Source organism: Vipera berus (assembly GCF_964194415.1).
Source record: "Vipera berus genome assembly, chromosome: 1".
Taxonomy (NCBI): domain Eukaryota; kingdom Metazoa; phylum Chordata; class Lepidosauria; order Squamata; family Viperidae; genus Vipera; species Vipera berus.
This window is the reverse complement of record NC_138202.1, coordinates 94,253,419-94,279,603: the sequence shown is the minus strand read 5'-3', so window position 1 is coordinate 94,279,603 and position 26,185 is coordinate 94,253,419.

Here is a 26,185-nt window from a genome sequence, read left to right as displayed (position 1 = left end):
TCACAACATCAGAACTCAAAGGCATCCATTTAAAAAATGCAGTAAAATTCAAGACTGACAGAAGGAAATACTTTTTTATATAAAATATATAGGGCTCAACCTCACATTTGTCATATGCCTGATAAATATTTTTAAAAGACATGACCTCATGATGTTGCTGTCATCTCATCCCCAATACACAATAGAGGCAACTTAACGCAATCTTTACCTGTTTCAATTTAAATTAGTGCTTTCATTATTCTCCAACAGAGTTTTTGCCTTACCCAGCTTAGAAAGCATCAACAATGATGCAATTAGGACAGGGATCTGCCCATTTCTCACAGACTACTTAGGTTCCTGGAGGTATGCTGTCCTCCACTCTAGTCACTGGATATAGCTTTTCATGGCTCCTTTTTTTAGCTTGGACAACAGAAGAGGCTGAACATCTGACATCCACAAAGTCATCTAATGCTGGATTGGTGTTCTTTGAAGTGCTTGCCAAATCTTATCTGGGTTCCTTATACAAAAAAAATTGGTGCTGTCTCTTCCAACTTCATCCAATGCCTCTCCTCTATGTATGTGACCTACCAACCAGGCTATTTTTATATATGGCACAGTGCTCTTTGAAAAAAAAAGTATGATACCTAAGGTCTAAAATAGTCAGACAGACAGATCACAGGCTTGTGAGAAAGCTTCCAGAGCGATAACAATTTAACTGGTAGTTTTTGCCCTTCATGCAAAGCTGCAGCCTGTATTTGCCCAATCAGCCTACTCTACCTCCTTATAATAGACAGTTACATGTTGTTGTTTTCCCAACAGAAGGTGATTTTCACTAGGATAGGACACAAAGGCAGGGAAAACCATCAATCACTTTCTTTAACATGTCACACATTAATACTCTAAGGACAGTTTCATTCAGCAACCTTATTACTGAGAGAACAGGGTTCAGTCATTGCAGGAACAAATCTTATGCTGGAATACTTTCCAATTGGCTCAAGGACTATGGATTGCATCTCAAAATGGCAATTTTGCTAAAGCCATGATTAAACTGTAGGATTTGTTCACAGTAGCAATAACAAATTTGGATGGCTTTGAAATAGGTCCTGGTAAATCTATTGAAACTGAGTCTACCAATGGCTGCTAATATCATTTGATGTTTGATGGACTGATTATGTGCCATCCAGTTAGTGTCAACTCCTAGCAACCACATAAATAGGTTTTGTACAAGATAATATGTCCCAATTTGGTCTTTCAATAGTATACACTCATACTATGTGCAAGATAGGGGTGCTAACACAGAGGACATGGAAGATCAACAAAGACAGTTTCCTGAAAGCCTGGATAGCCAAGCACTAATTACAAAACTGGATAAGACTCTCTACTTAAAGCAGATGAACCCAGATGGAAGAGGAATCCAGACCGAACTGAAGATAAAAATTTTAGAGCAAATACAGAGACTAGAACTAACAGGGCAACAACATAATGATTACAAATGGTTTGGGTTTTGTGGATCGCTGATGGCTAGATGGCCTCCTTTAATTCAAATAATATGTATTGGAGCGAAGGGAGACCTATCTGGCAATTCAAAGGCCTTGGTCTGGAAACCTGACTGGCAAAAAAAGAAAGCCAGAGTTAGATTTAAAAAGTGAGTTCTTTTTTAACTGACCATGCTATTTCTAGAAATTTATTAGTTTAAATTGGTTGTATGAAAAGTTAAGGGAAATTGAGAAGAATGTTTTGATAATGTAACCAGAATTATGTACTGAAAACTCTGTTACTGAATCTCTGATTACCCAGTCACCATGATTTAATTTAATTTAATTTAATAACATTTATATACCGCCCTTCTCCCTGAGGACTCAGGGCGGTTCACAGGGCAGAATAAAATAGCAAATACAAACATTAAAAAAAGATTAAACAATTGCCCTAGTTAAAAACAATGGAAATACAGTGCTAAAAACCCCAAGAAAAATTAAAAGACCAAAGATAAAACAACCCCAACAATCCCCATCAGGCTAGGCCAGCTTGTACAAACAGAAATGTCTTAAGATCGCGACGATGCTTTCTAAATATGTAGATTTTAACTGGAAAACCAATAAAGCTTGTTTTTTTGAAAAAAAATAGTATACACTCATCAGTTGTGATGGAATCCACCTTGCTGCTAAATGACTTCTCCAGACACATAGGCATTTGCACAATGTGTCCAGCCTGTGATCATTTGAGTCTAGTCATTTGTGCTTTGAAAGACAACTGGTGATCCATTGGTGATACTGGTTGCTAGAAAGCAACAATGGAAGGAGGATATCATTCTCCACTGAAGGCTTGTGAACTTCCAAAATGGACCCAATGACACAAAGGCTAAATAGGCTTAATTTCTGGTCCAGCAGGTTTCTTGTTACGTTCTTACTATAAGACTTCTTACAACCCTGTTGTAAAAAGATATCCATTCCAAATCTTGAGTAGCAAGAGAGACTGACTTACAGAAAGTTGAATTTATACACATACAGTATATGCCAAGGGGATGATCTTATGAAAAAGTATCTCTTCATAGCACCATCAAAGCTGACACCAGCCAGAACATAGAAAAGTCAAAGAAGCAGTGCAAGATCAGAAGATGTGGAGAGACCTGGCCCACAGAGTCGCCAAGAGTCAGACAGGATTGAATGGATAACAGCAGCAGCATCCCTTGATAGAGAAATAAATTTAATATTTTTGGACTATAGAGACAAAGAGGAGTAGGAAAGCATCCTCTTTCTGCTTCAGCAGAATTCTGGCCCTTGGGAGTAAGTCATAGATCACAATTCCTATGGTTGGGGGAGGGAAACATCCTGTATTTCTTTTGAATCAGCTATGGGTAGAGTTGGGGGGGGGAAAGGTGTGAGGCAAGAGCAAGAACAAACTTATCCAAGCTAGCCAAAACTTAGCCCTAAAGTTAGCTTCAAAACTAAGGTTTCAAAGACGTGGCTGTTCTGAAGCAGAAACATCTCTAGATAATCAAGATCAAGAATCAAAATCACGTGAAGTACTAATACCACTTTACAATGCCTTGGTAAGGCCACACCTGGAATACTGCATCCAGTTTTGGTCACCACGATGTAAAAAAGATGTTGAGACTCTAGAAAGGGTACAGAGAAGAGCAACAAAGACGATTGGGGGACTGGAGGCTAAAACATATAGGGAACGGTTGCTAGAATTGGGTATGTGTAGTTTAACAAAGAGAAGGGTGAGGGGTGACATGATAGCAGTGTTCCAATATCTCAGGGGCTGCCACAAAGAAGAGGGAGTCAAGCTATTCTCCAAAGCACCTGAAAGCAGGACAAGAAGCAATGGATGGAAACTAGTCAAGGAGAGAAGCAACCTAGAACTAAGGAGAAACTTCCTGACAGTTAGAACAACTAACCAGTGGAACAACCTGCCTCCAGAAGTGGTGAATGCTCCAACAGTGGAAGTTTTTAAGAAGAGACTGGCCAGCTATTTGTCTAAAATGGTATAGGGTTTCCTGCCTGAGCAGGGTGTTGGACTAGATGACCTCCAAGGTCCCTTCCAACTTCTTCTTCTTCTTCTTCTTCTTCTTCTTCTTCTTCTTCTTATTATTATTATTATTATTATTATTATTATTATTATTATTGTTGTTGTTGTTGTTGTTGTTGTTGTTGTTGTTGTTGTTGTTATTATTATTATTATTATTATTATTATTATTATTATTATTATTATTATTATTATTATTATTGGTCTGTGCCTTGGAAAATCTGGGAGACAGACAAACAAACAAGCAAAGAGTTGATCAAAACTATTTCAGGATTCCTCTGGGGTAACAAACGAAGTTTCAAGGAAGAGCAGATGAGTTGACAAATTTATGCTGCTCACCTTGATGAACAAAAGAAACAGTTCAGGAAGTCTGACAACCTGGTCTTCAGTAGAAACTGTTTTGTCACCTCTGCTATGGTATTTCACCAAAACCCAGCCATCAGCTGTGAAAATAGCAAGCGTTGAGAGGGAGTAGAATTGCTGTTCGTGCTGAATGGAGTCTTGCTTGCTTTTTTTTGAACTGGGGTCCTTCTCTCAGTTTGAAATCTGCCTGCCAGACTCTTTCTGAATAAACCTTTAGACCAGACATGTCAAACACAAGGCCCGGGGGCCGGATCCGGCCCCCGAAGTGGTTTCATGCGGCCCATGAAGCCATCCTGGAAACAGTGAGGGAACGGCCCCCACTGCCTTGGCCCTGGCCCAGAGACCCTCCTTCTGCCAGAGACCCTCAGATCTGTCCCACTCCTGCCCAGGCCCCCATAAGCACCCTTGATGCGAACGATGTAGAGCTGGCCATGCCCACCCAGCAGGCCATACGCACTCTAGCCACACCCACCCAGTAGGCCACGCCCACCCTGGCCATACCCACCCGGCCCCCTGAGGGCAACGGCAATGCTGATGCGGCCCTCAATGAAATTGAGTTTGACACCCCTGCTTTAGACCATATAGAGCAGCACTCTCCAAACTTGGCAACTTTAAGACTTGTGGACTTCAACTCCCAGAATTCCTCAGCCAGCCATGCCCTGATATAGAGGGATTGTTCCCTGCAAACTCTTGAGTTTTGCCCTCTTGGTTTGACCATAGTGCTAAACTTGCACAAACCTGGTGTGAAATTAGGGGAGAGGGGATTTAGAGTGGGGCTAGCAAATTAGGTAACAAAAGGCAGTGCAGGATCTCTGCTGACATCCTGGGCCTTCAAAACATAAGGCCTTGGACCTTTAGAAACACATTTAATAGCCAATAACAGTGGGCATTGCCATCCTTCTGGGCTGGATGAATTTTCATTTATTTTATTTTGTCCTGTTTTATGAATTACACCAGAATCCATCATCAGGTAGAATTAAAAGCTGGTCAAATTTTAGAGAGGGAGAAGTAGTGATTATTTTGTCACTTTCAAGACAAAACATATCCATTATAAAGAAATATATATATCTTTGTAAGATTTTGTTACACAATATTCTTTGGAAGTGCTGCAATATTTATGGTTATACTATAAAAATATTTGAGTGCTACATCACCGCATTTCCTTTCCCAAATGACACTAATGAAATACTGTTAAATTCATTATTGCTTAGCTGGAATGGTATCACAGATTGTTATAATTAAACTCTTCCTGTATTTGTTATAGAGAACTAATGTTTGCAATATCCTGAGATTTAGTTCCTGAATACAAATCCTGAAAAATAAAATGAAAAGCTGCTTCTTTTTTTAATAACATATTCAACATTTATTTTACCTATGGAAAAGAAAAAAACAGCACGTCTCTTTTAGTGGTAAATTACTTGTTATTCTAAATATGACACATAAAGAAAGTTAAAAGGTATTATTTTATTTTATTTCTATAGCCACCCACTTTAGACAAGTGATTTAAAACATTTTAGATATTATAAGTTGCAAAAAAGAATTTTTCCATGTTCAATCATGTCTGATTCTCAGAGGCTGCCTGAACACATCCCTGCAATTTTGGGGTCAAGATTTTTCAGAAGTAGTTTGTGATTTCTTGCTTCCTAGGGCTGAGAGAAAGTATAACAACAACAACAACAATAAAGTTGGAAGGGACCTTGGAGGTCATCTAGTCCTACCCCCTGCTCAGGCAGGAAACCCTATACCATTTCAGACAAATGGCTGCCCAGTCTTTTCTTTAAAACTTCCACTGTTGGAGCACCCATAACGTCTGGAGGCAGTTTGTTCCACTGGTTAATTGTTCTAACTGCCAGGAAATTTTTCCTTAATTCTAGGTTGCTTCTCTCCTTGATTAGTTTCCATCCGTTGCTTCTTGTCCTGCCTTCAGGTGCTTTGGAGAATAGCTTGATTCCCTCTTCTTTGTGGCAGCCCCTGAGTAATTGGCCCAAGGTTACTCAGCTGACATAAGGCAGGACTAGAACTCAGTCTCCTGGTTCTAGTCAGGTGCCTTAACCCTACACCAAATTGGCTCTTATCAAGACTAGCTGAAAGGGAAAGTTAAACTTTAATCACACAGAACCATCCTGGTTAGTTTTCCTTTCATCAAGGACTACAGCTGTGTTAAACTCCCCCCCCTCCCCATATATTTTTGTGTGCATATATGCATGGGTGTGTGTGTGTGTGTGTGTTTCTTTTTCTGTACATGAAGCTCCGGGTGAGATTCAAAGTGCTGGTGATGATATTTGAGGGAACACCTGCTGCCAGCATCAAGTTCCCTTTGTCCAGTGCGCTCACAGAGGGAGGGTCTTCTCAGGGTGCCGCTGGTAAAAGATTGCCGGCGGATAACACCCAGGGAGAGGGCCTTTTCTGTGGGTGCACCTACCCTCTGGAACCAGCTGCCCGTGGAGCTCAGGACTGCCCCTGACCTACGCTCATTCCGCCGGGACCTGAAGACCTGGCTCTTTGAGCTCTCTGACCCAGGCTGAGAATTTTAACTGGGGTTTTATTTTCAGGGATAATTTAATCTTTTAATTGTCTTTTAACTTTGTACTTATATTGATATGATTTTAAAATGCCCTGTAAACCGCCCTGAGTCCTTCGGGAAAGGGCGGTATATAAATCTAATAAAATCTAAATCTAAATCTAAAACCTAAAAAGAAATAAATAAAAGAGGCAAAAAGAGATATCTTTACTCTGCATTTTTGGAACAATGCTCAGTTAAACAGAAAGCACAGGAATTTGGCTTAAAAATACCCATTTGAAAATATTTAAGACTTTGTGGGTTCAGTTGGAAAATGTGTAATATTTTTAGGTGAATGCATGTTTCAATGCATTATTCTTCAAAATATTAAGTCGTCTTTAGTATCATGTTAATTGCTGATTTATATGCTAATATTCCTGGCCACAAATCTTACTATATAACTAGATATACCTCATTTCTTGCAAAAGGTATAGTCACACTTCTAAAATAATCCAGACCATGGGGATTTTGTCACTCATTCAAATATTTCAGTGCCAAAAGCAGACTTTTCACATTTTCTACATGAGGAAAGTTCTGTATAATTCAAGCATAGCTTATACCTAAAATAACTGAAGCCTGTATAGCAAACTACTTAGTAAAACTGTTAATCCATGAAGTATGGAATTAATATAGTGGATGTTCTTATAAGAATCCTAAACTTCCTTCCTTCCTTCCTTCCTTCCTTCCTTCCTTCCTTCCTTCCTTCCTTCCTTCCTTCCTTCCTTCCTCTTTTTCTCTTTCTTTCTTTCTTTCTTTCTTTCTTTCTTTCTTTCTTTCTTTCTTTCTTTCTTTCTTTCTTGATTAAAAGCAGTATTACAATTTTCTAAGTAATTATTGGTTGTTTTTGGTTGATTCTTCATCGAATTACTGGAAGTACTTCAGAGAAATAAAAGGGGGGAAGTGATTGAAGTGACTTCGGATCAATATCTTTTTGCTGATCATCCATCTCCAAAGCAAAATCTTGTTCAATTAAATTCCCATGGGATAGCATGTTGAGGTAATAGCTAGAGGAAAATTAACCCTTAAAATGGGCAAAGGTGACAATCATCAATCAACTGTATAGCCAACTAGAAAATGTGTGATGTCACTTTTAGTAACTCCATTATTAAAGTATAGAATAGTCCTTAAGAGTTGGGAGATTTTTTAAAAAAGAATTATTTCTTAATAATCTCTGGGTATGAGTTTCTGGTGCAGAAAAATCAATAGTTTCACTTCAAGAAAAAAAAAGATAATGAGACAAATAATTGGAATAGTAGTCCCTGGAGATGGCTGTTATTCGTAGTAGCAGATAGAAAGAAATGTTATGAAATATGCAGTGGTACTTAAGTAGTTGTTTCTATAAACATATAGTTAGACCCACAATATAAAATATTTCAGTACAGCATGCTTCTATACAGTATACTATTCATTTCTCTTACTACATACTGTTTTCCCCCCATTTCCCCAATATTACTAAGGTTTACATTCTAACTTTATGCAAGATGAACCCTCACCTTTTGGTCATTGTGAGTTCTTCCCTGAACATTTTGACAACCTTGAAGTTGCATGCAGTAGTGTGTGCATGAATTTTCCTCCAGTCTTGCTTATTTTTCGTGTATGTCATTCCTATTTCTTCTTTTCTCCAGACTAGCCAAACCCAAGTCCTGCAGTTGTTCTTTATATGCTTTCGTCTCCAGGCCTTGGATCATCTTAGTTGCTCTTCTCTGCCCTTTTTCCAAAGCCTCAACATTTTTTTTGTAATGTAGTGCCTCACTTTATTCTTCATTTTTATTGCTCTTGCTCAACTTGCTATAAAATAATTATTTTTAACATTTCTTTAAAGTAAGAAAAATAAAAATGTTCATGCCTAAGAATGTGGTTCTTGTACAAGAATTATGTATGAATATCGTTTTAAAAAAGTCTGTCCAGTGGTATGCAGAGTCCCACATCTTTAATCGCATCCCAAGAGAAACAACACATTCATTTCCAGATGCTACCATTCCCTCTTTCGCACAATAAATGAAACTTAAAACATCCTAAAAATCAGTTGTTGTTGTTTTTTTAAAAAGGTATTCTTCATAGAGGGAACTGGATAATGTTATCAATCTCAGTATAAATTCAGTTTCTGAATAATAAGAATCCTATTACGAACTCTTCCTCTTACTTTATGCAACATTTTAATTAATGGTTTTACAACTATTTTTTTAGCCAAATGAGTGGTAGTGATGAAGCTAAATGACTATAATTAATGGGAGAATGAAGTAATGGCTTACAAGATGAGAGTGAATAGTATCGACAATATGTCTTATTTTAAACCATTGTAGTAAACCATTATCAGAATGAAAGTCATGAAGAATAAGGGTTTCAATTTAATAGAACTATTTAGCCTGGCCTTAATTTAAGAAAACAAACCATTAAAGAATTAAATTGTGCCTTGCAACATTCTTGCTATTGTCCTTTCTTACTGTGCTTCCATTCAATAACTTGTTTTGAATATCCAAGTTTCTGAAGAGGTTGTTAAAGCTATTTAACTCTGCACTGCATCAGTTTTGAATTCTAGTTTCCCATGATTACAAGTTCTGGGCCATCAGGGATCAGGAAAGCCACTGAACATGTATATTTTACATTGCTTGAAGTACAGTCGTTGCACTAACCTGGGTCAAAGGTTGAATAGATTTGGCCACTGGGGACTTCAGAGTCAGCTATATGCTGCACATTTTAGTCAGTTGTTAAAAAAGGGATGAGTATGGCTGGAAAAGATCCCATAAAAGAGGATCTAAAATGACTCACATTTACACAATTATTGCTAAATGTGATGTTATATGTGTGCTTATTGTAAAGTATTGGGCCTTTTACTTGAACTGTTTTCACATGTCTTTCGAATACTGCTTAAGATTGCTTAATTAGGGTGTCTGTGTAATGGTCACTGACTGCCCAGGCATCCAGTCTCCAGGATGATCATTGGTTGGCTCTGGGGCAGGGATAGGTTCCTTTAAACCTATTGGCCGCTGCCTAGTGGCCAACCATATAAGTAGCTGCACAGAAGTCTCTGATTCAGTTCTGTTCCTGTTACTTCAATAAAGCAATGTTCCTGTTTGAACCCTCTCATCTTGCTTCCTGCCTCCAAAGAACTCACTACACAACACTTATAACACAGGGTTCAATGTGCTAATAAACCCTGGAAAAAGATATTTGAATGTTTCACTAAAGTCACACTACTAATACGATAATATAATACATTGCTGTAAGTTATCCTGATTCAGGCACATTTTCCAAAAATCAGGTGGCGTCATTAGAGTTACACTGGCTAATTGTTATTTAAACATTTCCTTCTTACTATGGCTAATGTCTCTGTAGTTCAGGAAACAGAAGCGTACAAGATGGCCTGCCATCTATTCCAGATGGTCCCTACATTTTCTGACTAGTACAGGTAATCGCTGAGTTACAAGCGTTCGAAGTTATGTGATCAGCACCCCCTAGTGTTTATGAGCAAGTCCCAAAATTACAAATATTGCAGCACCATGGCAGTCGTTCGCCCTTATGAATGACTGCAGAGGCTCTGCAACATTCACCCTATCTCCCCCCCACTCCTCACAACTACTTTCCCCTCCCTTCCTGCCACGCCAGACTCATTTACCTTGCAAAAATCCTCTCTGCCGTGGTTTCTTTTTCTTTGAGGGAGAGATGTCAGCTTGGAAATGCTGGGGGAGGCTTCTGCATGCCTCCAGAGGTTGGATCCAGGCCTTGGAGGACTGCTCCAAGCTGCTGCTGCCTAGAACAGAGCTTCCAGAGGTTGGATCCAGGCCTTGGAGGGGTACTCCAAGCCATTTGCACCCAGAACAGAGATTGGAGGAGGCTTCTGCATGCCTCTGGAGGTTGGGTCCAGGCCTCAGAGGGGTCCTCCAAGCCATTTGTGCCTGGAACCGAGGTCAGGGGAGGTCCAGAGACTCTGTTCCGGATGGCAGCAGCTTGAAGCAGTCCTCCAAAACCTGGATCCAACCTCCGGAGGCATGCAAAAGCCTCCCCCGATCTTTGTTCCAGAGTTGGTGGGGAGCAGGAGGCAGACACCACAAACAGCGCAAGAGTTCAGGCACACATTTTCTGTGAAAGAGGATTGGTGCCTGAACTCACACAATATTATAGCAACTGGGGGCTTCCATTGACTCTCCTGTCCCTTAAAAGCAGGAACCGTGGCAGAGAGGAGATAGATCTTTTCAAGGTAAGTGAGTCCGGCACGGCAAGAAGGGAGGGGGAAGCATGAGGTATCTTGGTGGGTTGGGAAGGCCTTGAGCACCTGTTCCATCACTAGGCCCTCCATGGCCTTCCTACCCTGAGATACCTCATGTGCACTTAACGAGCTGTGTGCGTTTTAATGAGCAGGTTGTTTTCTTGTTCGATGTACTAGATTCATTCTCATGAGTTTTCGAGGGTGGAATGTGCAGGCTCTATTAAGTTGTAAGTCAAGGACTACCTGTACTTGTGGTCTCAAGCCATAACGACAACAGCGTCAACATGATAATCCTAATACGTGCACCAGCTCTCTGTGAAGAAAAGAAAGACAGAATATTTGTTTTATTAAAGTATTTGTGCTCAGAAGCAATGCTGTGTGGCCTGAGTGGTGTTTCACTTGTAAACTGGAAAGAATAGGAGTAGAATGCTTTTTTCTTCCTTCTTAATTTCCCATGTATGGTTGTATATTTATGATCTTCACAAGAAGCTCACATCAAGAGTGTGCATTTTTGATTCCTAATTGATCAATATGGAACATTAGCTTTCTTTTATGGTTCCATCCCCCTCCCAATCTCAAACCCATTTGGATGGTGCCTGGGCAATTATGAAAGACATTGAACATAAATTATTTTGCAGGATCCAATCTGCGTCACTCACCAGGACCAGAGGTTAAGTCTTCCGAGCTTTCAGACTCGTGTTGAAGCCCATCTTCAGAGAACTTCTCACTACCACACATTTTGGATGGAGTCCGAAAGCTTGGAAGACTAAACTTATGGTTTTGGTAATCACCCAGATTGGATCCTGCAGCATTATCCTAGGACACATATGGTACACACAATTCCAAGACCTTGTATACGTTCTAAAAGGAACAGATATTCTAATTACTGGGATTAAAGAATTTTTCAGCAGTTTGCATTTCTATATTCCCACATTGGTACCGCATTTTTTTCCTGCTGAGGGGTTTGCAAATGAGCTTGCTTTGACCACTTGCTTTTTTTTAATCTTTAGTTAGAAATATTTAGGTGGGTTTGCACACACGTTTACTTTTATTTCTTAAGAAAAGCAAGCAATAATTATTTCTCCCAATAACTGGTTTTCTTTCAGATAAATTTTCACAATTTTAGAGTTCTCAGTTTTCTCTTTTATGAATCTAGAACTATTCCTGGCAGAGAAAATGTAAGTTTAGGTTTACGGAACATTCCAAATTAATTTATGAAATCAAAATTTTCACTGTACAATGCAAGCTGTCATCCAGAAAAGCGCCATACAATGCTTCCGTGAAAACTATGAAAAGAAGTCTAGGAATTCAGTTAATTAAGCACATCAGTTTCTTAACGTGATCAATTTTAATTAAACTGAATTTTAATAGAAATCTGTGTAGTCTGCAGAGAGCAATTGCTAATTCTACAAAGCATGTGCTGCTTTTCACTTCAGATTTGCTCCCATCTAATTAATATGGATAGGGCATTAAGCCTTTTTGGACTCTGGTGGTTTTCATTTCATGACTATTAATGATTTTAATGAACTGAACTAATTCAGTAGTTTTCATCCCAGTGTTTCAGAGCTTTGTTCATCACAAATTTCAAGTTTATAATTGGTTTCCAGGTCTTAACAGTGGTCATTGATCAGCTCCAGCAGTTCCTTTTACAACCCAGTAAAAAACACAAGAAAAGCATTTAACTCTTTGCTAGTACAAGTCTTTGTTAATATGGATCCTGCAGCGGTACCAAAAAAGAAGCCACATCGAATGGATGGACAGAAGGCATCACTGTGAGGTTTGTTCTGCCTAGCGAAGGGACACTGTTTGGAAATCTTTAGAGATTTAGAGACACCACGGGCTAGAAAGCTATCAGAAGCATTCTCACGAATATAAACATTCATTTATTTATTTGAAGTTACAAAAAGTTTTGCAGCTTCAAAAATCAACTGATTTTTTTTTACTTTTAATGAAAACAGCTTTGAACAGAAAGGCCACCTCTTGGAATACTGCAAGTCTTCATAACATCTGCATTTATAGGTTTCTTGCCCCAACCCCCCCATACACACACACCCTGCATGGTTGCAAAGGAGACCTAGTATTGAACAAAACAGTACAGATCAAATGCACTTTTAATTCTGAATAAATGTGTTATGTACTGGACTTGTGGTGATACACCATGTGGGTTTCTGGAGCAGCTAACAGCTCTCCAGCAACCCAGACTAACTGTCTCCTGTCCTGCAATTGGCTAGCCCCAGGCGGCAATGGTTGGTTCAAACCTATTGGCTACCGCCTAGGGGCTAGACTATATATTGCGGCTGGTTGGAGCCCATGCTTCAGTACAGTTCTAGCAAGAATAAAGTATGAGTTATCCTGTACTCAGCCTTGTGTCTTCATTCCTGCACTAAAGAGCCCACTATTTAACAGTGGCGACGAGGGTGGGATCCTGCTTCATTGATTAAGAGCTGAAGTCAACGAGGGGTAGGCAGCACACACCAGAGGGAAGAGGCATTTCCCCCCGCTCTCAAGGCTGGCTAGCAAGTTACACTAGCGGCCTTGTGCAGCAGGATCTGAAGATCGCAGGAACCTGAAGGAAGAATGCCGAAGGTCGGCAAATTAAGAGAATTTGATGTGAAGCACCCGGAGGAATGGCCATCTTATCTTTTGCAAGTGGAAAACTATCTCAGAGCCAATCACATCGGGGAAGAAGGACTGAAGGCCACAATGCTGCTTTGCGTGTGTGGCCCAGCAACCTTTGATTTGGCTGAGAATCTTTTCGCACCGACTCCAATCGAAGCGGTCTCCTTCGCAGATCTAAAAAAGAAGCTAACTGGGCACTTCCATCCCAGGATGTCTGAGATGGCTTGGCGATTCAAATTTGACCAGAGAGTACAGCTACCCGGGGAGACAGCTTCAGAGTTCATAGCGGGCCTAAGACAGGCCGCACGCCTATACAAGTTCTCAAATTTAGAAGAACGACTAAGAGACCAGCTCGTCTGTGGCCTATGGGACAGAACACTTCAGCAGAGACTATTCGCTAGACCCAATTTAACGTTCTCTGAATCACATGACGGCCGATGAAGCCGCTGGGGGCGCAGTGCAGACAGTTCAGCCCCCCAAACCTTCAAAAGTCGAAGAATCGGTCCATCTTGAGGTCGCCAAATGCACCAGAGAATCGTCAGAGGAAGAAGAACCGGAGATCAACCTACTCCAAAGGCAACCCAATGCACAACACCACAACAGCCACCAGCGAGAGGATGGTTACAAGGCAGTTCTTTTACCGAGATGTAAGCGGTGCAGCGGCAACCATCTTCGCACCAATTGCAGATTTCGTTCGGCCACATGTAGAGCTTGCGGATGAACAGGCCACATCGTGATGATTTGCAGAGGCTGCCAGAGAGACCAGCCACCCAAACACTGGTCGGAAGAACCGACTAGGAGAGGTACTGGGGCCCAGGGTCCAGTTAGTGTGGGATTCTTCAGAAGCCGTAGACGCGTATGCCAAACCGGGGCTCGACGCCCTCTCAAACCCAAACTTAAGCTCTTGGTCGAGCTACAAGGAGTTCCATGTAAGATGGAATTGGACTCCGGCTCTGCAGTCTCAATCATTTCGCAAGACACATTTAACTTCGTGTGTAGGCACAGTAACAATTGGGCCAAACTAAGACCCTAAGATATCATTTTAATGGATTTTCAAAATGCTCACGTTAAAGTTATGGGTGAAGCCACTTTACTGGTAAAATTTAAAAAGTTTTTGGGGCACCTGGATGTAATAGTGGTAGGGGGCCAAAGAACGAGTCTCATTGGACTTGATTGGTTTGATGCCTTAGGTATTCAGATTACTGGCATAAACCAGACACAAACTGCAGACCTCATGTCAGTATGCGAAGAACACGTGGATGTTTTTTATTCAACCTTAGGGACATACACAGGCCCGCCTATCTCTTTTAAGTTAGATCCCAATGTTGTTCCAATCAGGGTTAAAACTCGCAGGGTCCCCTTTGCCTTAAAACATAAAATTGATTCCAAAATTGATAAGCTTGTAGAACAGGGCGTGTTACAGCCTGTTGATGGGGGGGAGTGGGAAACTCCTATTATCACCCCACTTAAAGCCAACGGGGAAATTTGCTTTTGTGCTGATTATAAATGCACATTAAATAAGGCCCTCAAGCAACACGCTTACCCGGTCCCAGTGGTCAACCATATTTTAGCCTCCTTGCAAGGGGGAACTATTTTTGCTAAACTTCATTTAGCACAGGCCTATCAGCAATTGCCGGTTGATGAGGCCACAGCCACAGCCCAAACGATCGTGACTCACAGAGGGGCATTCAAAGTTAAACACTTACAGTTTGGAGTCAGTGTTGTACCTGGTATTTTTCAAGGGATTATGGAACGTACACTTAAGGGTATCCAGGGCATCTGCCCTTATTTTGATGATGTTCTTAATGCAGGGGAATCCTCAGAAGTGTTGGCCAGAAGGCTCAGGGCTGTTTTGCAGAGGCTTCATGAAGCAGGCCACAAATTAAAAAAGAACAAGTGTAGTATTGGGGTTTCATCAACAGAATTCCTGAGTTTCCGCATTGATGCTAACAGCATTCACCCTGCTGATTCCAAAGTGAAGGCCATTAAAATGGCTCCTAGGCCCAAATCAAAAGGAGAGCTTCAAGCCTTTTGGGGTCTCCTAAATTTTTATCACACTTTCCTACCTCATAAAGCAGCAATAGCAGAGCCCCTCCACAGGCTACTTGACAAAAAAGCTCCTTGGAAATGGACTAATTTACACGAAAAAAGTTTCCAGGACTTGAAAGCACTACTGTCAGAAAAGTCCACTGTAACTCATTACATAGAGTCTAAACCTGTATGTCTTGCATGTGATGCATCTCCCTATGGGGTGGGGGCAGTCTTAAGCTACATAGAGAAAAATGGAAAACAGGTTCCTATAGCATTTTACTCAAGGACATTGTCCTCTGCTGAGCGCAACTATGCCCAGATTGACAAAGAGGCCCTGGCCATAGTTGCTGGAATTAAAAAAATTCATGATTATTTATATGGCAGGGATTTCACTGTCTACACTGACCACAAACCTCTGTTGGGACTGTTCACAACAGACAAACAAAACCCCCACATACTATCTCCAAGAATGTTGAGATGGTCTATTTTTCTGTCTGCATACAATTTTAAATTAATTCACAAACCAGGCAAGGAAATGGGCCATGCTGATGGCCTCAGCAGACTACCACTGCCACTAATGGATCCAGATCCAGCTCCTGCTGCTAGAATACTGTCCATACAGGACATACCTGAGTTTCCCCTTCATGTAGGGGACATTGCTCCTGAAACTGCCAGAGATAAAATACTTAGTAGAGTGTTGTCATGGGTATACACGGGCTGTTTGGAAAAAAGTCCAGGCTCTGAATTTCAAAGTTATTTTGTCAGGAGGCATGAGTTGTCTGCACATAAAGGGTGCATTTTATGGGGGAACAGAGTCATAATTCCCACTTCCCTAAGAGACAGGGTTTTACACTCATTACATGAAGGCCATCCAGGCATTGTCAGAATGAAAGCTTTAGCTAGAAGCTACCTTTGGTGGCCTGGCCTTGACAAGGCCATTGAGGGTCAAGTCCATGGTTGTTATACATGCCAGCAATCTAGGCCTGAAATGCCACAGGCCCTAGTTCACAGGTGGGAGGAAACACACATTCCCTGGTCTAGGATTCACATAGACAACGCTGGGCCTTTTCAGGGACAGCTCTTCCTGATAGTAGTGGATAGCCACTCAAAATGGCTGGAAGCAATTCCAGTTCCTAACATGACTACTGCTAGGACCATCCAGGTGCTGAGAAAACTCTTTGCACCACATGGGTTGCCTGATGTCTTAGTTTCAGACAATGGGGCCCAATTCACTGCTGCTGAATTTCAGGCTTTCCTTAGAGCTAATCTCATCAGACATGCAACGTCTGCACCTTTTCATCCATCTTCTAATGGTCAAGCTGAACGCATGGTGAGGACAATGAAGGAAGCACTCAAGCACATTGTCACAGGTGACTGGCATCACAGATTGGCAGATTTTTTACTCTGCCAGCATTCTAAGCCCTGCATGGCCACAGGTAGAAGTCCTGCAGAACTATGTTGGGGGAGGCGTTTGATTACTAAACTGAACAGATTGCATCCAGATAGAGTAGCAGCAGAAGCCTCTCGACCAAAACCCCTGAGGGGGCTACACATGGGCAATTGGGTTTGGGCCAGGAACTATGGTCAAGGGAATTTGTGGGTTCCTGGTCAAATAAGCAAGGCATCCGGACCCCTATCTTATGAAGTGGGGTTGGAGGGAGGGCGAGTTGTCAGAAGACACATTGATCAGCTCAGGAAAAGGTTTCCAGAATGGCCACTAAGTGAGGACTGCATCATAAGTCCCTCCCAAGGTCCTCTAACTTGTGGCCAAGCCAGCCCTCACTTGGACTACCAGGACTTTTCCTTCTCAGCAGAGATGGAACCAAAGGGAGAACTGGGGAGCTCGGAAATGCAACATGGACCCCCTGACGAAGCGAGCCAACCAAACTTCAGCAACCGCTGTGTCTACTCTGCCGAACAGACTGACTCTGGGGTGGGCCAACCTGGTGAGGCCAGCCAGAGTGTTTCGAATCCCCTTGACTCAGGAGCACAAAGGGACACAAATCTACCCAGCCCACTGGGTAAGCTGGTAGACCACAAAGTGATGGGAACTCTGAGACATTCCTCTAGGCCACACAAGCCTCCTCCGTACCTTACAGATTACACTGTAAAATAAAGAGATATATATTGTTGTAAAACTTGTTGCTACTAACTACAGAAACTAGTGCTTTGTGTAACTGCCCATTACTGCAAATGGAAGCCTGATCATTTAGACGTTGTTTAATCTCATTGTAGTCCACAGTAATGTTATTATTTTTATTATTATCACTACATTGTATGTTAGTTGATTAATAAGTCTTGACAACTGTCAAGACTAATCGTGGTTGTCATAGTTTGATCTAAGAGGGGAGGGGTGTTATGTACTGGGCTTGTGGTGATACATTACATGGGTTGCTGGAGCAGCTAATGGCTCTCCAGCAACCCAGACTAACTCTCTCCTGTCCTGCAATTGGCTAGCCCCAGGCGGCAATGCTTGGTTCAAACCTATTGGCTGCCGCCTAGGGGCTAGACTATATATTGTGGCTGGTTGCAGCCCATGCTTCAGTACAGTTCTAGCAAGAATAAAGTTCCTGTACTCAGCCTCGTGTCTTCATTCCTGCACCAAAGAGCCCACTATTTAACAAAATGTATGTTCTACAGCAGGGGTCACTAACCCCCTGTCTGTGAACCAGTACCAGGTAGCATGAGAAAACTTTCCCCCTCCTGTTCGTGGAAAAAAACTCTCTCCACATAACCAGTCCCTGGTGCTCAAAAGTTTGGGGGCTGCTGTTCTACAGCTATCATTTATATTTGCACCCGATATCAAAAACTCCAAACTGTTCCTACTCTATGTGGTTGAACCCGGTTGCCCTCTGGGTGAAATTCAAGGTGCTGGTGATGACCTATAAAGCCCTAAATGGCTTGGGTCCGGGATATCTGAGGGAGCACCTGCTGCCGGCATGAAGTTCCCTTTGTCCTGTCTTCTCAGGGTACCGCCGGTAAAAGATTGCCAGCGGACAATACCCAGGGGGAGGGCCTTCTCAGTGGGTGCGCTGGCCCTTTGGAACCAGCTGCCTGTACAGCTTAGAACTGCCCCTGACCTCCGTTCATTCCACCGGGACCTGAAGACCTGGCTTTTTGAGCTCTCTGGCCTGGACTGAGGGTATTAATTGGGGTTTTAATTGGTTTTTAACTAAGATTTTTATATTCAAGGTCTAATATAATCATTTTAATTGTTTAAAATTTTGTAATTGTGGTATTGTTTCTTTTAAAAACCTTGTGAACCACCCTGAGTCCTACGGGAGAAGGGCGATATATAAGTCTAATAAACTAAACTAAACTAAACTAAAAAAGTAAGCTGTATTCAGTATGTTATAGAAGAAGGAAGGGAAAAAAATTAAAGGCTGCTTTTTTCATTAGTAAGTTTAGGTTTCCAATACATTCTCATTCCTTTGCTAGATATGGCTTTTTAATCCATGCCTGCATTACTTGGATTCAGTGATTCTCTTCCCCAGATTTTCAGGTAATAATGTCATTGAATAGTGGGGGGGTTTTTGGAGAAAAACGCAATGAATTTCCTTCAACAAGTTAAGCCAGTTTATTCTGAATTCTAGCCCTCTTGATATGATTTATGGACAAAATAATTAAAAACTCTCCAGTTTTCAGACTCCCATGGATCTCCCTGAATTTAAATTAAAATCTGGAATTTATAATGCTGCAATCAATTTAAAATTAATTATAGTTATGTTCAGGTACACACATAAAAATTATTACCATATTCTCAGAAATCACATATTATGTCTATTTTATAATTTCATTTTGACAAAAGCTATGAATGAGTGAAGAGAAAAGTAGCTGTTGAGGTTCTATTCCTGGAAAAAATAATTTTAAAAACATGTGGGGAAATGTGATTAATGAAATAAATGAAAATACCAGCACTAAGCCTAGATGAGTTGCTTCATTGCTATTTAAAAATATAAAAGCATATATTGATAGTGGTCCAACATGATCTAAGCACTTTTTTTTCAGCATGGACACCCCTTTATCTCTGAAGGGAGAATATTTTGGCTGAGCTGCTGAGATAAGTCTTGATGGAAACTTTTTAAACAGAGTAACATAGAGAAAAATACTAGCTTAAGTAGTATGATGTTCCTTGAGCTCTTATTCAACACTGCCATCAGATTTTTCTCATACTTAGCCCATGGTGTCCTGTCAGCGACCTCTGGAAACAGCTAAGAGGTTAGTACTACTTTGATCTAGTCTTTAGGATATCAACTTTTGGCATCAAGGAAATCTCCATCATGTAGTGCATACCTTTCATTGTAGTTTCCTCCAAGAGAACCCAGAATTCTGCTAGTTTTCAAGATTAGCTTTCTGAGAGAATGTGTAAGTGGGAGAAATCAAGAATGCAGGGTGAAGGGGAAGGGCCCGTCCCCACTTGAACTTTGAGCAGCAGTTCATTATTTCTTCTAGAAACCATCTTTGATATCTTCTTGAGTTTTTCTTAAATACAGTTCGTTGGGGGGGGGAAATCTGCTATGAAGGTTATAATTCTGAATTGTTGCAACATTAGCCCTATTTAAGCATTTGGTTTAATTGTTGTTGTTGTTGTTAGTTGCGAAGTTGTGTCCGACCCCTCGCGACCCCATGGACAACGTTCCTCCAGGCCTTCCTGTCCTCTACCATCTTCTGGAATCCATTTAAGCTCATGCCTACTGCTTCAGTGACTCCATCCAGCCACCTCTTTTTCTGTCGTCCCCGTCTTCTATTGCCCTCAATCTTTCCCAGCATTAGGCTGTTCTCCAGTAAGTCCTTGGTTTAATGGAGTAATCCCAAATAGATGAGAACATGAAATCTTCCTATATTATTCTCCAGATATTCCAGTATGTCTAAATGCATTTGGGTTTATTTGAAAGCAAGCTGTCTGCACAATCCAATCCTGTGCTTTATTTAGGTTCTGAATTACATAGAGAGTTGCATTTCTGTTCAACCAAACACGGGCATAGTTCATCTTCTGACCTCTTGCATGTACACATGAAGGCTGAAAGTGTCACTCCCTTTTTTTGTAAAATCAGTGTTCTATTTGCAGACATAACAAAGGCTAAAATGGATCATTGAACAAATCAATCCAGAGTTCTCACTAGGGGCACGGGCTCAAATTCTCCTACTTTAGACATCTTATGCAAAGACCTAGCTCTCTCAAAATGGCTCCAAAGTTGGAAAAAGTAGAAGGAAAGAGAATAGGATGACCAGCAGCAAGATGGATCGACTCAATTATAGAGGCAGTCAGTGCAGGGTTTCAGATGGGAGATCTGAAAGACCTAGTTAGAGTTAGATCACCATATGTGAGTTAATAGGAATAAAAAAAATGACTTGATGGCACATAATGTGTCAAAATGGGACAGTGAGGGAGAGAGGGAAATAACAGTCAATTCTGGGGATTGCTAAAGTATTTTGTAAAAAAGTATATAGCACTTCAAAGTTTATTCTTAAACACATATAACAACTTCCGATGTGTGTGTGAAGATGGAGGCTTAGCTAAAAGTTGCATGTTAGCAGAATGCTGTTGAGAGTACTAAGGTCTCCCTACCTGCTAGGGGACAAACCTGAAGGGATCACAAGTTGTATTTTAAAATTTTGCAAAAGTTTTGGTAAAATGCCAAAAGCAACAACGGGCAACCGACCACACCAAGGTAGCAAGGAAGCTGGTCCACATTGCTTCAAATGCTCAATTTGTTTTCTGCTACAACTTTGCCCACTGTTATTTCTCTTTCACCGAAGCCTGTTCAATTGGGTAACAGTTTCCCCCCCCTCTGGGTTTTCTGTTAATGGGAAAACTGACCTTGGGAAACAATGCAACTCCACCCCTCAGTCTTCAGAATCTTGTCTGGAAATTCCCCAATCCCAACTCCAGCTTCCCACTGTGAAAGGAGAAGACCATATTCAACTGCTAAGGAATATACTTAGATGTGCATGGCCAGATTTCCATTGGGTTGTATTTTCTATTGAAAGCAATGGCCATGTGCATAGTGGGCATGTTTTTACTTCCATTTTGGATGCATGTTTGTGATCCAGAAAATAATTACTGGTGAGAGAAAGGAAGAAAATCTCTTTCTAGGCATGCTGGTTCTTTTCTTCTTCTTTAGAGATGAAAGATAGGTAAGACAGTTAGAAGGAAGGAGAAAGGGATGCAGTAAATGAGCAGGGCTCTAAATTTGTGGGAATGAGGAATATACTGTTGTGATTCAGGGTCAGCCTGTGGGTTCGGCAGTTGGGTTGGATGACTCAGAGGAGGAGGAGGAGGAGGGTGTTGAAGAGCTTGATGAGAGTCCTCAGCCAGGCCCCTCTCATCTGGTCACGACGCACACCCAGCTGTGTGAGCCTGACAGCGTGGATGAAGATGACCCACAGCTGGCCCTGTTCAAGGATGCCCGACGCAGGAGGCAGTCAATCAGGAGTAAACAGAGGAAGGCAATGGGACACCTCGGAAGGAGGCAGAGAGAGGCCACGCCCTGAACTGTATTTAAGGGGGAATGCGTGGGAGGGCTGGTTTGCTGAAGGCAACCGCTTGAAAAGCTCCTGTTTCTTGGTTTGTGTCTTGTTCTATTTGTTTTTGTAGCAATAAATTTGGCAGGCGTAATTCCAGCCTCTTGCCTTCTTGTAAAAGGGGTTGTCCCTGCCTTTTCTGCAGGGCCGGTAGCAGGCTGGTACAGAACATATACATCCCCCTTTCCCTCATTGTTTCCCCTATGTGAGCCAAGGACCTCTATTGATAAATGAGTGGCTGGTGAAAATTGTCCAAGACAATGTACCGGAACGGCTAAAGAAGAAAGATTGGAGGCACAACAGACTAATTTTTTTGCAAGCAAGGAATCCATGTAGGAAGTACATTTTCTAAAAGAAAGAAGGAAGGTATCTGAAAATACAAAACTGACACTGATGTAGCAGACTTTTATTTAAACTCTTGCATTTAGCCATGCCATTCCTGTAGTTATTGTATGAACTGCAGAAAAGGCATGATCCATTTAACATTTCCATACATCTCAAGGGGTGCCGTTTGCTCTGCCCAGTACAGATTACATTTCACAAAGAAAGCTATTTTCTTTCGTATAGCTTTGTGTCATAGCAGTACATTCTGTGATTTTGGAGTGTACATTTTCCACTAGGTGGCACTGAGGTAGTCTAGGTCTAATACCCCGTTTAGATATTTTAAAGAAACTGCAGCAAAGTGCTGGTTTTTCCTCCTTGCTTTTTTCTCCACAGGATATGATCAAGTCTCTTTTTCTGACTTATCCTGGTAGAACGGCCTGTTGCAGTGTTCTGCTAATAAACAAGTCTAGCAGAGACATGAAGTGCACAGCAAAATCCTTTACACAATACTTTCATCAATGGTGTAATGGTATAAATGCTTGCCTATTATTAGAATGTATAGATATTGCTATTTTAGATATCATAGGGTTTAAGTTTGTGATGTTGTAACTACTGTGGCATCTTATAGTTCTGACTGATGTTTTATCGTATGTTTGTACTGTTACTCATAGGTGCATGATAAACAAAAGTATACTGATGCTAATACTAGTAGAACCTAGGAGTAGTCTACTTATTTTAGTGTTACTTTCACTCAGTTAAGTATTGAAAAATTTGCAGGCTACCAGCTCATCTCTATACATCTATTCAGAAGTCCTACAAACTTTAATAGAATGTAAAACTGAAACACAGCCCAAATAACTGTGAGATCAGTATCCTAATGCAGAATCTGAATATATTTTGCAGCCTAAGTCTGATACAGTCCATCTGCCAATTTATTTGGGGGTGGGGTGGGGGCAAATTAGCTCTTAAAACAATCATTTGTTTGAAAGTTTGTTCTTCTTTTTTTTAGATCATTCTCAGCTTTGAGGATCACCAGGTAAGCCATGCAACATGGCACATATGATGCTTTCAGATGGTTTCTAAATCATTAATTTTTAATTAATATGTCTACAGTCATGAGGTCATCAAATCTCATAAATCTTACCGAGTCTTACATGACATTTTATGCAAAAGTCAGCTTTTTAAACAATTTAATGTTGATTCCAGAAGTGGAGAGCACATTCTGTGCTCCTCATGGTCTTTGAAGTAGATAAAGCTCTTAGAAGAGTATTTTGAGTTTAAGGCCTGAAAATGCCCCCCCCCATCTCAAATATAAACATAGAGCAACTTCCTAAGAAAGGATACAACATGATTTATAAGATCCAAAAGAACACAAGATGTTCCCTGCAGCAAAGGTGTCAGGAGATTCCAGACCTGCTCGAATAAGAACTGATGTCAACCTTAACCATCACCACAGCAACTCATGTTTGAGTCCTGCACTGATTAGCAAAGAGGCATCCAGCTTCATTCCCATCCATTTCTCAAGTCAAAATCATGTAATTTTGACCCTGAGACAGTTTGGCAGGCATCCCTTCCCCTTCAAACAAAGCAGAACCCCATTGATCCTCTGCTGCAACTTGGTCAACAGTGCTAGAACACAAAAGACGACCCTGATCCCACAGAAGACCATGGTTTCAATACAACAGTGTCCAGGATAATCAGATATTCTTCATGAGCTGTGAGCTACGGAGAGAAAATAACCTGGTCCTCAAGCTCCAATATTTACAGAGAATGCTTTCTGATCCAAGTATTTTTTTTATTTTTTTTATTTTAATCCCATTTATATCCCGCCCTTCTCCGAAGACTCAGGGCGGCTTACAATTTATGCACAAACCAATGTGCTTAGCAATAGTCTTCATTCTATGTATATGCCTGCTTATTAGGGCTTTTGCCCCCCCCCCCAGTGGCATTATTACAAAGTCAGCTTATTGCCCCCAACAATCTGAGTCCTCATTTTACCTACCTCGGAATGGAAGGCTGAGTCAACCTTGAGCCTGGTGGGATGCGAACCTGCACTAATTGCAGGCAGCTGGTGTTACTTAAGGAGGCATTAGCCCACTGCTCCACCAAGGCATACAATCTTCCCCATGCATACCCACACAAAAATCCCTTTTATCAATAAAAATGTGAAAAACATGGGACAGTGTGAAGGACACTTCTCTCATCAAATGTCAAAGGGATACAATACGCAGCTCAGAAAAAACAAGCTCAAGGATACCATTAAGATCTTGACTGTTGAAAAAAGAAGAATGAAAAGGATTCATCAGTTCAGAAACTCAAAGAGTGAGAACTATATCTCACTATAATCAATTGGGAACCTGTCCTAGGATATATAGATGCAAAAGCATCAACATAATCAATAGCCAGTCTCCTTCCTACTAATTTCTCAAGCCAACTCTTAAGAAGACTTCAAGAATGTCTAGAGTTTACATGCTCGGTCTTTTTCAGATACATTGATCATCAGGAAGCACCATGGTACTGGTTTCATCCTTATTGGAAGTGATCAGATGTAGGTAGCCAGATGGGGTTCAAATCCTAACTGAACTCATGGACATTCACACTTGGATGAGTGTATATAGTGCCATAACTTTAGAAGCTATCCAGGCTCTGCAATTCAGCAATTTACAGGAAAGGATATATAGAGGCTATCAGGTTGGTCTATTTAGACACCCCGGCTTCAGCATTCAAAGCAGATATAGATGTAGCATTATGTCATGCCATGTAAAGGGTTCTATAGTACTTTTAGTCCCCTCACTTCCCCCTTTGAAGGTGGCATGGGGAAATTTCTCTATTTTTTTTCATTATGAATATCTGGTGTGGCATTTCGGTTATACTGACCACTATTGATTCATAGCATATGTGTGTGTAGAGGTCATGTAAAACCCTATACATGGAGGCATCATATAATGTAACTGTCAAGGTTCTAATAGATAGCACCAAATAAATCAGAAGCTAGAAGCTTCCTTGAAGAACATATTTATTGGATATAAAATATTGACATGATCAAAAGTGAAACCAAGTCTGAAATTCCCTCCAAAGAGTTACACTATTTCAAAGTCAAACTTCTCACCCCAGTGCTATGCAATCATCTACGTTCCCCAATAGAATCATTTGGCAGGCTTTCTAACAAAACACCCAACTCTCTAACATAACCGATAGAATGACCTTGGTTCCCACGGGACATAGAATTGTTTAGACTAGCAAATATACTCCACGCCTCCTCCCATTCATGTGGCAACCTAGAATGAGCAAGATGGCTGCATCCAGGTTCGTTGTAGAGTTGACAGTAACATCTATATCTCTTTGCTTAGAGATCTTAATGCAAGGTGGCTTGTGTTACTCATTCAGTATGACCAGTATGTTGAAATCGCAGAGCTATCTGCACACTGTCTGCCAGCCCTCATAGATAAAAAGCAGACAGAAAGCAAAGACAGAAAGCAGATGAGATAAATTTACTTTATTGCAAGGCTCCATTACCAAAATCTTGCAAGTTTGAAGGTACAAACTTCCTGTCGCCGCTTTTACATTATTAAAAGTGCTCAATTAGGGTAGATCCTTCTTAATTATTTTTCTCTGACTCCTTCTCTTGTAACCTAGGCAGCATCTGTTTTGCTCATTCCCCAAAGTCATCCCTATGTTCTATCGCATTGTCTTACACCACATTCTTTCTACAGTCTGTCATTGACAATGATAGCAAAAGGCCAATGTCTGAATTCACAGGCTGAGACAAGGAAAGTACGGTAAAGGAAGAGATGGTGAAGATTTGTCCTGGCACAAGAGAAGGAAGAACACCCTTCAGGGAGTCAGGTACTTTCTTGATCATAAGGTCAATGAATCTCATGGATCATACAACGTCTTTACAAAAATTCAGCAATTAAGAGGAAGCTGAAGATAAGAAAAAAAGAGCTATGCTGCAGGATATCCTACAAAGGAAGAAGAGTGCCACAAACAAATTGTATAACAGAGGACCCCAACACACAATACTATGTCTTAGCAGAAAAGGAGAGTCA